At 40.7% G+C, this 10,044-nt stretch overlaps 1 non-coding gene across 1 annotated transcript; it reads left to right on the forward strand.

Moving 5' to 3' along the window:
- The first annotated feature begins 9,554 nt into the window (after positions 1 to 9,554).
- LOC140725817 (U6 spliceosomal RNA) lies at positions 9,555 to 9,661 on the forward strand. The gene has a single exon (XR_012098469.1). It is a non-coding gene; the product is annotated as a U6 spliceosomal RNA (small nuclear RNA).
- Positions 9,662 to 10,044: the final 383 nt, after the last annotated feature.

Consider the following 10,044-nt stretch of genomic DNA (forward strand, 5'->3'; position numbering starts at 1 on the left):
CCCTCACATCCAATTATTTTGTGGATGCAAACTATATTTCTGTCAATGCCTTTTCATGCTTCTTCACATCTGTTACTCCCATTGATTCTCTGCCTGATGCATTTGTATGCCTTTCCTCAATACCTGTTACCTACCCGAGAGCAACCTGACCTTAGGATAAATACGTTCCGTTCCATTCACTTATTGGTCTGTCTTTTCCTTTTCCTAAGAGAACACAGAGGATCAGGGAGAGGGAGAAAACAGGAAATAATCCTCTTTGTATCACATAACATAAATCTTAAAAGAGTATGCCCCGGACATATGTATCTTTGCCAATCATTGTCTTTTGAGAAGTAGAAATAGGAACCTTCCAGATGCTATTATGTATTATGGCATTCAAAAAAGCTGAGCAAAGTATAATCATTCTGGATATAAATAACTTAAGCTCAAATACGTGTACTTCCATGTGATCAGGAGAACACGTTACGTTGGACCCAGGGCAGATAGTCGCAAAGAAGGTAACGGGTGAGTCCATTTGAAGAGACTTGCCTCTTGTTCAGATGGATTTAAATCTAATAACCTCGAGCTTGTCAATGAAAGACAAATCATTGAGCAATGGTAGAGGATGTTTAATATTCTAAAAGGGCTTCTGAATGCATTAACCTTGATTGTGCAGAGATTATCTCAAGCATAAGTGTCTTAATGCCAGAAACCATTGAACTGATGCGTTTTGGCAAAGCTAGTGTTGTGAAACATCAAATGCTCTTGTCAAGTGAATCCATGCACAACTTAACACCAAGGCCATGCAAAATCTGGATCAGAGGGATGCCCTTAACCTTTGTCATCCTCCGCCTCACTGATCCACGTACAAAGCTCTGGTACATTAAAGGAGTGAAGAATTGCTGGGGCAGAAAATGAATAATGGTGAGAGGGAAAATGAAAGCCTTCACCAACATCCACCAGGTTGTATTGTGCATGTGCATGGCCTTCAGTTGTGTCTTGAAGGACTCTAAATCTCAGGCAACGTCATTCATACGAATACCAAGAGTTAGACATGAGTAATATACCATGCTAAAATCATAGATTTTATTATATGGGAACTATGGTGTAAAATAAATTTTAATTAATTGGCTTTCAGTTCTTTATTATTATCATAAGTATACATGGGAACATGAGCCAGAACCACAATCCCCAGCTCCTGGTTAGTCTGACTACTGATATTTCAGGTAATATTAACATAATTGTTGATTCTTCCACAGATGTCTCCTGACCTGTTGAGCATTTCCAAAATTTTCTCTTTTTATTTCAGATTTCTAGTATCCAGAACTTCTCATTCAAATTCAGGACCATTTATCACATGTACATCAAAACATATCATTTGTGCTAACAACCAACACAACAAGGATGCGCTGGGGACAGCCTGCAAGTCTTGCACATACACCAGCACCAACATAACATGATCACAATACTCAGCAGAATAACTCAAGCAACCACAACAGCAAGTCAAGCCCCTTTATCCAAACCCTGCAGTCAAGTCTATCTGTACTCCAAAATCAGAATGAAAATTTGTTCTATCCGAAACTTTCAGGGTCCATAAAGAGGACTTGATCCGCAACATCATCACTCAGAGACATGAGTGTTATATCTACAGATGATCAACAACTTAATGACCTTTTTTTGGTTAAATATTACACAATTTAATGCCACTGAGGAACATCAGCAATGTGGATCAATGGTGAAGAAAGCAAACTGTAAACACCATCCATTCCTCTCATAGAGATATGCCTCCTTTTGTGGTCATGCCACATAAGGTGTTCAAGTGTCATCTGGACTTGGTGACATGTTAAGTCTATCAAAAATTTGTCAATTTATTGAACTCAATTTTTTGACTTGATATGCTGTGATTATGATGCTTATTGAATACTATAAACATAGCATTGTCCTATTTTTTCCTAGTGAGAATTTGACTTACTCCAAATGACAGGGCAATTTCCTTGAAAAGCCTATTCTGGCTGGCTGCTGGTTACCAGTAGAGTTCCACAGGGGTCGGTGTTGGAACCACTGCTTTTTATGAATAATGCCAATGATTTGGACTATGGGATTAATGGATTTGTGGCAAGATTTGCCAATGATACAAAGATAGGTGGAGGAACAGGTAGTGTTGAGGAAACAGAGAGCCTGCAGAGAGACTTAGGTAGTTTAGGGGAATGGGCAAAGAAGTGGCAAATGAAATACAATGTTGGAATGTTCATGCACTTTGGTGGAAGAAATAAACAGGCAGTCTATTATTTAGATGGGGAGAGAATTCAAAATGCAGAGATGCAAAGGAAATTGGGAATTCTTGTGCAGGATACCCTAAAGGTTAAATTCCAGGTTGAGTCAGTGGTGAAGAAGGCGAATGCAATGTTGGCATTCATTTCTAGAGGTATGGAATATAAGAGCAGGGATGTGATGTTGAGACTTTATAAGGCACCCATGAGACCACACTTGGAGTATTGTGTGCAGTTTTGTGCTCCTTATTTTAGAAAGGATGTACTGACATTGGAGAGGGTTCAGAGAAGATTCATGAGAATGATTCCAGGAATGAAAGGGTTATCATAAGAGAAACATCTGGCAGCTCTTGCGCTTTATTCCCTGGGGTTCAGGAGAATGAGGGGGATCTCATAGAAACATTCTGAATGTTAAAAAGCCTGAACAGATTAGATATGGAGAAGTTATTTCCTGTGGTAGGGGAGTCCAGTACAAGAGGGCACAACTTCAGGATTGAAGGACGTCCATTTAGTACAGAGATGTGGAGAAATTACTTTAGTCAGAGGGTGGTAAATCTGTGGAATTTGTTGCCACGAGTGGCTGTGGAGACCAAGTCATTGGGTACATTTAAGACGGAGAGGGAAAAGTTCTTGATTAGCCAGGGCATCAAAGGGTATGGGGAGAAGGCAGGGGAATGGGGATGACTGGAAGTATTGGATCAGCCCATGATTGAATGGCGGAGTAGACTCAATGGGCTGAATGTTCTACTTCTGCTCCTATATTTTATGGTCTTATGGTCACAGCATGATATTTCAAACATTCCCAGGTCAAAAGGCCTTGATGTCAGATATTTCCCTGTAACAAGAGAAACAATTCACTTACTGTGATTCAATTTTTTGCCTCTATTATTTTGTATTGCATTGTAATGCTGCCTCAAAGACAACAATTCTGATGATATATGCTGGTGATATTAAATCAGATTCTGATTCTGAGATGGCACAAAATCCTGTTCACAAACCTTCCTGGATAAACATAATAAAATTTGCTTGCAACCAGTGCAGCCTCTAGATGTGTAGTAATATCAAGAAATGGAAGAAATTTGGAATCAGAAAACTTTACTCTTTGTTAACTCAAAATGATACATTCACATCTTCTGAATCTTTTATTAAGAGTGACATTTTGCATGTGTGTCCTTCGTATTTGAATCCAAACATCATAAGGTGCCTTTGATTGAAAGCGGAGAAGCCATCAAAAACAATTAGAGATAACAAGAACACATGCTGTTGCATTCTCTGATTTTCCTCATGTTGATGGCCTCTTTCTCGTTCTAATGATAGCAGGAAGGAAGAGAAGGGAAATGGGTAAATGCGGAAAACCTACTAAATTATATGAAAGGAACTCCTTGTGTGTCTTGATGAAGTCCTTGTTTGCCTTGATGATGCTGATGAAGGGTCTCAGCCCGAAACATCGACTGTTTACTCTTTTCCATAGAAACTGCCTGGCCTGATGAGTTCTTTCATCATTTTGTGTGTATTACTTTGATTTGCAGCATCTGCAGATTTCCTCTTCCTAATATACGAGGGGTGATTGATGAGTTCATGGCCTAAGGTAGGAGTCACTTTTAGAAAACCTAGCACATTTATTTTTCAACATAGTCCCCTTCTACACTTACACACTTAGTCCAGAGGTCGTGAAGCATACGGATCTTGGACCTCCAGAAAGTGTCACAGCAGAGTGATTGATAAGTTTGTGGCCTAAGGTAGAAGGAGATGAGTTAAACACAAGGAAATCTGCAGATGCTGGAAATTCAAGCAACACACACAAAATGCTGGTGAAACACAGCAGGTCAGGCAGCATCTATGGGGAGAAGCACTGTCGACATTTCGGGCTGAGACTTTTCGTCAGGACGGCTTATACAAGAGTTATATAGCTTTCGTTACGTGCAAATGCAGTTCAACTCAGTGATTATGCAGAAAATTTGAAATTAATAACTCATCAGGGGTGATTAATAAGTTCGTGGCCTAAGGTAGAAGATGAGTTATTAACTTCAAACTTTCTGCATAATCACTCAAAGAGTTGAACTGCATGTGCATGTAATGAGAGCTCTATAACTCAACTTCTACCTTAGGCCACAAAATCAATCACCCCTGCTGTGGACACTTTCTGGAGGTCCAAGATCCGTATGTTCCATGACAGCTGGACTAAGTGTGTAAATGTAGGAGGGGACTATGTTGAAATATAATTATGCTAGGTTTTCTAAAATTGACTCCTCCTACCTTAGGCCATGAACTTATCAATCACCCTTTGTATCTGTTGCCTTGAGATCCTGAGACTGTTTCATCTATGAAAGTAGAGTCCAGCTAGAAGTACTGAACTTATGCATTCTTTTTAGACTGGACTCTAGTTGCTGAAACATTGAATTTCACAGAATCTCTCAGAACTTCATGACATTTAGGATAAACTAAAATTCTGTAATTTTCAGATATTTCCTCCATAACTCCGCTTAAATTCTCAGTGTTGCTATGATTCTATTGATTTGAAACTGTTCACATTTTGATTGCAGTTTGAGAGCAATGCAGAGCTCTGACATGTTTGAAGATATTGACAAATAACTTGTTTTATTTCATGAGTGGGCTCATGAAAAACCAAGGTGCTTTTAAAGTTTTAAACTATTAGATGTTCTTTCGGAAGATTTCAGGCTTAATGCGGCATATGATTTTACATCTGATGTCAAAGTCAAGGAAAAAAGTATTATTGAAGTGCATATACTACCTTGAGATTCATTTTCTTGCAGGCATTTACAGGAAAATAAAGAAATAGAATATTTATGAAAAAAACTACACATAAAGTCTGACAAATAACCAATGTGTCAAAGAAGGTAAACTCTGCAAATAACTATATAATCCTGGGAACATGAGTTGTAAACAGTCCTTGAAAGTACATTTTTTAGGTTCTAAAATCAGTTCAGAGTTGTGGTGAGTGAAGTTACCCACACTGTCAGGAGCTCAGTGATGTACGGTAATAACTGTTTCTGAACCTTGTGGTGTTCACACTCCTGTACCTCCTTCCCTATAACAGCAGCAAGAAAAGAACTTAGCTTGGATGATGTGGGTCCTTTTTGATGGATGCTTTCCTGTGGCAGTACTCCATATAAATGTGCTCAGTGTGGGCTTTTGCCTGTAATGAACTGGACAGCTTCCATCACATTTTGTAAATTTTTCTATTACTGGGCATTTGTGTTGCCATAGCAGTTCATAATGCAACCAGTCAGGATACTCTGTTCACTGTTCATCTGTAGAAGATTGTCAAGTTTTTTAGTGACATGCTGAATTTACGGAAATTTCTAAGAAAACAGAGATGCTGTTGTGCCTTCTTTGTGATGACTCTTACATACTGATACCAGGACAGATCCTCTGATCTAGTAACACCAAGGAACTTAAAGCTCCTGACCCTCTCTACCTTCAATTCTCTAAGGAACACTGGTTTGTGGATCTCTGGCTTCTTCCCCTGTAGTTGATAATCAACTCTTTTGTTTTCTGACATTCAGTGATAGGTTGCTATTGTGGCACCATTCAATCAGATTTTCAATCTCCCTTTTATATGCCGATTTGTCATCACCTTTAACTCAACTAACAACAGTGGTGTCATCAGCATATTTAAATACAGCACCTAGCCACACAGTCATCAGTAAAAAGTGAGTAGTCTAAGAATACCGATCTGTGGAGCACCTGCGTTGATGGTGAATGTGGAACAGATATTGTTGCTAATCTGTACTGACTGGAGTTTGCAAGTGAAGAAATTGAGGAGCCAGTTGTATAGGTCTTGGAGCTTAGTGATGAGTTTCGAGGGGAAGTTAGTGCTGAATGCTGAGCTCATGAATGCATGTTCATTGTCCAGGTATTTCAGAGCCTAGTGAAATGACATTTGCTGTTGACTGTTATGATGAAAGACAAATTGGAGTGAATCCAGGTGACTCCTCAGTCAGGAGTTGCTATACTTCATGACTAACCTCTCAAACCAATTCATCACAGTGGATGATAGTCATTGAGGCAGGTTACCACTTTCTTCTTTGGCATCAGTATGATTGAAGTCCATTTGAAGTAGCTGGATACCTAGAAGATCGAAAAGAGAGGTTGAAGATGTCCGTAAGCACCCAAGCCAGTTGATTAGCATAGGTCTTCAGTATTCAGTCAGGTACTCCATCTGGGCCAAATGCTTTCCTTAGATTTATCCCCCTGAAGCGTGTTCTCACATCAACCTCATAGACTGAGATCACGGATTGTTGGCGGCTGTGGGATTTCATGAAGGTGCCTTCATATTCTGTTAGTCAAAGCGAAAAGCTAAAATGTTCTAAGCAGCAACTGTCTTGCATATTTTACAACGCTGAAGCTACCATTCATCCATTGCAGCAGTCCAATTCTTAGAACAAACTTTCCCAAAGATTCTACATCCCTGGTCTTTCTTGAAAGTCTTTTCCCTGATCAAAAACACCACATTACATTTACAAATTTACTATGGAATCATCTCTCAACATTATAATCCACATGCAAAAATTCCCTTCAAGCTTCAGATCTACCACACACAAAGACATGCTGACTATCCTTGTTCAATCAACATCAATACAATTAGTTATATATTTGGTCCTTCAGAATACCTTCCAATAGCTTTCCCATTACTGATGTCAGGCTGACCAACCTATAGCTTCATGGTTTACTTTTAAAGCCTTTCTTGAACAGTGGGACAAAGTGAGTGGTATAATTAGTAATCCAAGAATATAACAGCACCACCAGGAAAGAAGTGTGAAAGAGATGATTTGTTCAGAATTCTGATAGCAGCGGGGAAGAAGTTGTTCTTGAATCTGGTCATTCTAGCTTCCAAGCTCCTGAATTTCTCCCAGAAGGTAGAAGAGATAAAAAGGGCTAATTTGACAGGCATCCTTGTCAATATCATTGGCCTTCCTCAAGCAATGCAACATTAAGATAAACTGTGTGTAAGTGACAAGCCTGTGATACATTAGTGGATATTCTTTCATTAGTTATTATGGTGCAATCTTGTGCAACAAACCATCTACTAGTTGAAATAGTTTTTCCTGATTTACTTCTCCAAAACTGGATGAAACTTTGGCTCAATACTACTTATAGTGCCTTCTGACATCAACAGAAAGCCATCATTTAAAAAAAACTTTCCCTTAAATCTCCATCTAATCTTCTCTCCTACAGAGAGAAAAATACCAGTTTCTCACTTGTTTACATAATTGAAGTCCTTTTCCCTACTATCACACTTTACTCTCCTTGAAGCATTAACATTCTTTCTACATTTTTCTCTACATTGGAGACATTAACCCATCTCTGAATGAGATATACAGAATAACTATTACATGTCTTTAATTAACCATCCTCTTCTGTAGAACTGTGTTGCTTTTAACAAAAGAAGGAAAGGATATGTAATCCTACCGTGTCTGTCATCACCTCAGTATGTCTTAAATTGCCTAACTGTCAATTAATTGTTTTCAAAGTGGAGTAATTTTGGTAAGTGTGGCAATTAATTTTCACATTTCATTTCACAAACAAAAACAAGATAAATAGCAAACAAAACTATTTTAGTGTTTTTATTAAGATCATAAGACATAGGAACAGAATTAGGCTACTTTATCCATTGAATTTGCTCCACCATTCAATCATGGCTGATTCTTTTTACCCCTCCTCAGCCACACTCCCTGGCCTTCTCCCAGTAACCTTTCAGGCCATGGCCTATCAAGCTCCACTTTAAATACACCCAATGACTTGGCCTCCACAGCCGCCCATGGTAACAAATTCACCACCATATAGCTGAAGGAACTTCTGAGCCTCTTTGTTTTAAATGAATGCCCCTCCTTCCTAATGTCTCCCCGGTCTTGTCCTAGTCTCCCCGGCCATGGGAAACATACTTTCCACATCTACTCTGTCTACACCTTTCAACATACAGAAGGTTTCAATGAGCTCCCACCCTCCCTCGATCTTCCTACATTCCAATGAGTACTGGCTCAGTGCCATCAAATGTTCCTCATTTGATAACCCTTTCATTCCTAGAATGATCCTCCTGAACCTGCACTAATGCCAGCACACCTTTTCTTATAGAAGCAGCCCAAAATTGTTCACAATACTTAAGGTGAAGCCTCACCGGGTCCTTACAAAGTCTCAGCATAACATTCCTGATCTTATATTCTAGACCTCTTGAAGTGAATGCTAACATTGTATTTGCCTTCTTCACCACTGACTCTACCTGCAAGTTAACCTTTAAGGTGTTCTCTACAAGGACTCCTAAGTTCCATTGCATCTCAAATTTTTAGATTTTCGCCCTGTTTGGAAAATAGTCATCCATTCCTTCCACCAAAGTGCATGACCATGCATTTTCCAACATTGTATTTCATTTGCCACTGTCTTGCCCATTCTCTTAATGTCATGGTCTGGTCTATGAAATCTGCATTCCAGTTCACGGTCCAGTCCAGTTCCTTAATCCAGGTTTTCCGGTTTTCCCCAGTTTCTTTTGAGGCAGCTGATTCTCATTTAGGCTGGCTTCATAAAAAGCTATAGGATTCCGCCCCAGGCTTCTGGATTGTTCCTGTCCAAACCCCCTGTCTGTATCCCTTCCCTTCACCTTCCGCCTGGAGCCTTGCCTCACCTCGCCTGGAGCCTTGCCTTGCCTGTAACCCTTGCTGTCACTGTTGTCAAGTTCAACCACCGGAGCAAGATAGGAACTGTCTTTTGTTGTTGGGAACTGTCTGTGTCCACATCTTCGCTAGGTAGGTCCTGCTGTCTGCTGCTACCTAGTGTTGGGAGCAGTCTCTGTGTCCTCACGTTCGCTAGATAGGTCCAGCCGTTTGCTGCTAACTCGTGTTGGCAACTGTCTGTGTCCATGCCTTCACTAGGTAGGTCCAGCCGTCTGCTGTGTTGAGAAAGATGTGTTGAGAACCATCTCATCATATTCTGCATTCTGTGTATGAGTCCCGGCCCTATATACACAAGGAGGGGTCCCAGCTATGTGTTCCGTGTTCCTGTCTCTTCCTCAACTAAGTCAAAGCTTCTGGGTATCGTCCAGTCCTAGCCATGTCCAAGAACCTTGTCCTGTCCAAGCCATAGATTTGTGTTCTCAGCTTGTCCATGTACCTCGCCCAGCCCAGGAGTACCTTGCCTAGCCCGGTGCTGGGGTTCCCTCGTCCTGTGCTGGGGTTCCCTTGTTCTGTCCAGGACTCTCTCGTCCAGTCCTGTTGCCTCTCCTCATCCTGTTGCCACGTCTTGTCCTTGCCTAGTTCTGGAGTCTGAGCCCAAGTCAAGACCCAGGTTCAGGTGCTCGCTTCGGCAGCACATATACTAAAATTGGAACGATACAGAGAAGATTAGCATGGCCCCTGCGCAAGGATGACACGCAAATTCGTGAAGCGTTCCATATTTTTAGAAGAAAAAAAAAGACCCAGGTTCAGGGTCCTTGTCCAGTTTCTGGCTCAGAGTCCAAGCTCAGGCTCCTAGTTCCCAGTTCCATGTCCTGGTTCCACTAACCTAGTCAAATCCTAGCCCAGGCCCGGAATCCTTGTCTCATCCAGGGCCTGTGACATGTCCAGCATCCTTTCTTCCCCACTTTCCTTGCTCTCTTGATACATCTAGTCCTTCCCCGAGTACTTCAGTGTCTGTGTCTTGCATTTGGGTCCGCTCCCAACGTTCCCCTCATGACACTTAATCTGACTAAGTCCTTCTGCAGCCTTCTTGATTCCTTAACACTACCTGCCATTCCGCCAATCTTTGTGTTATCCGCAAAATTGGCAACAAAGTCATCTATTCC

Source organism: Hemitrygon akajei, chromosome 3 (assembly GCF_048418815.1).
Source record: "Hemitrygon akajei chromosome 3, sHemAka1.3, whole genome shotgun sequence".
Lineage (NCBI taxonomy): Eukaryota > Metazoa > Chordata > Chondrichthyes > Myliobatiformes > Dasyatidae > Hemitrygon > Hemitrygon akajei.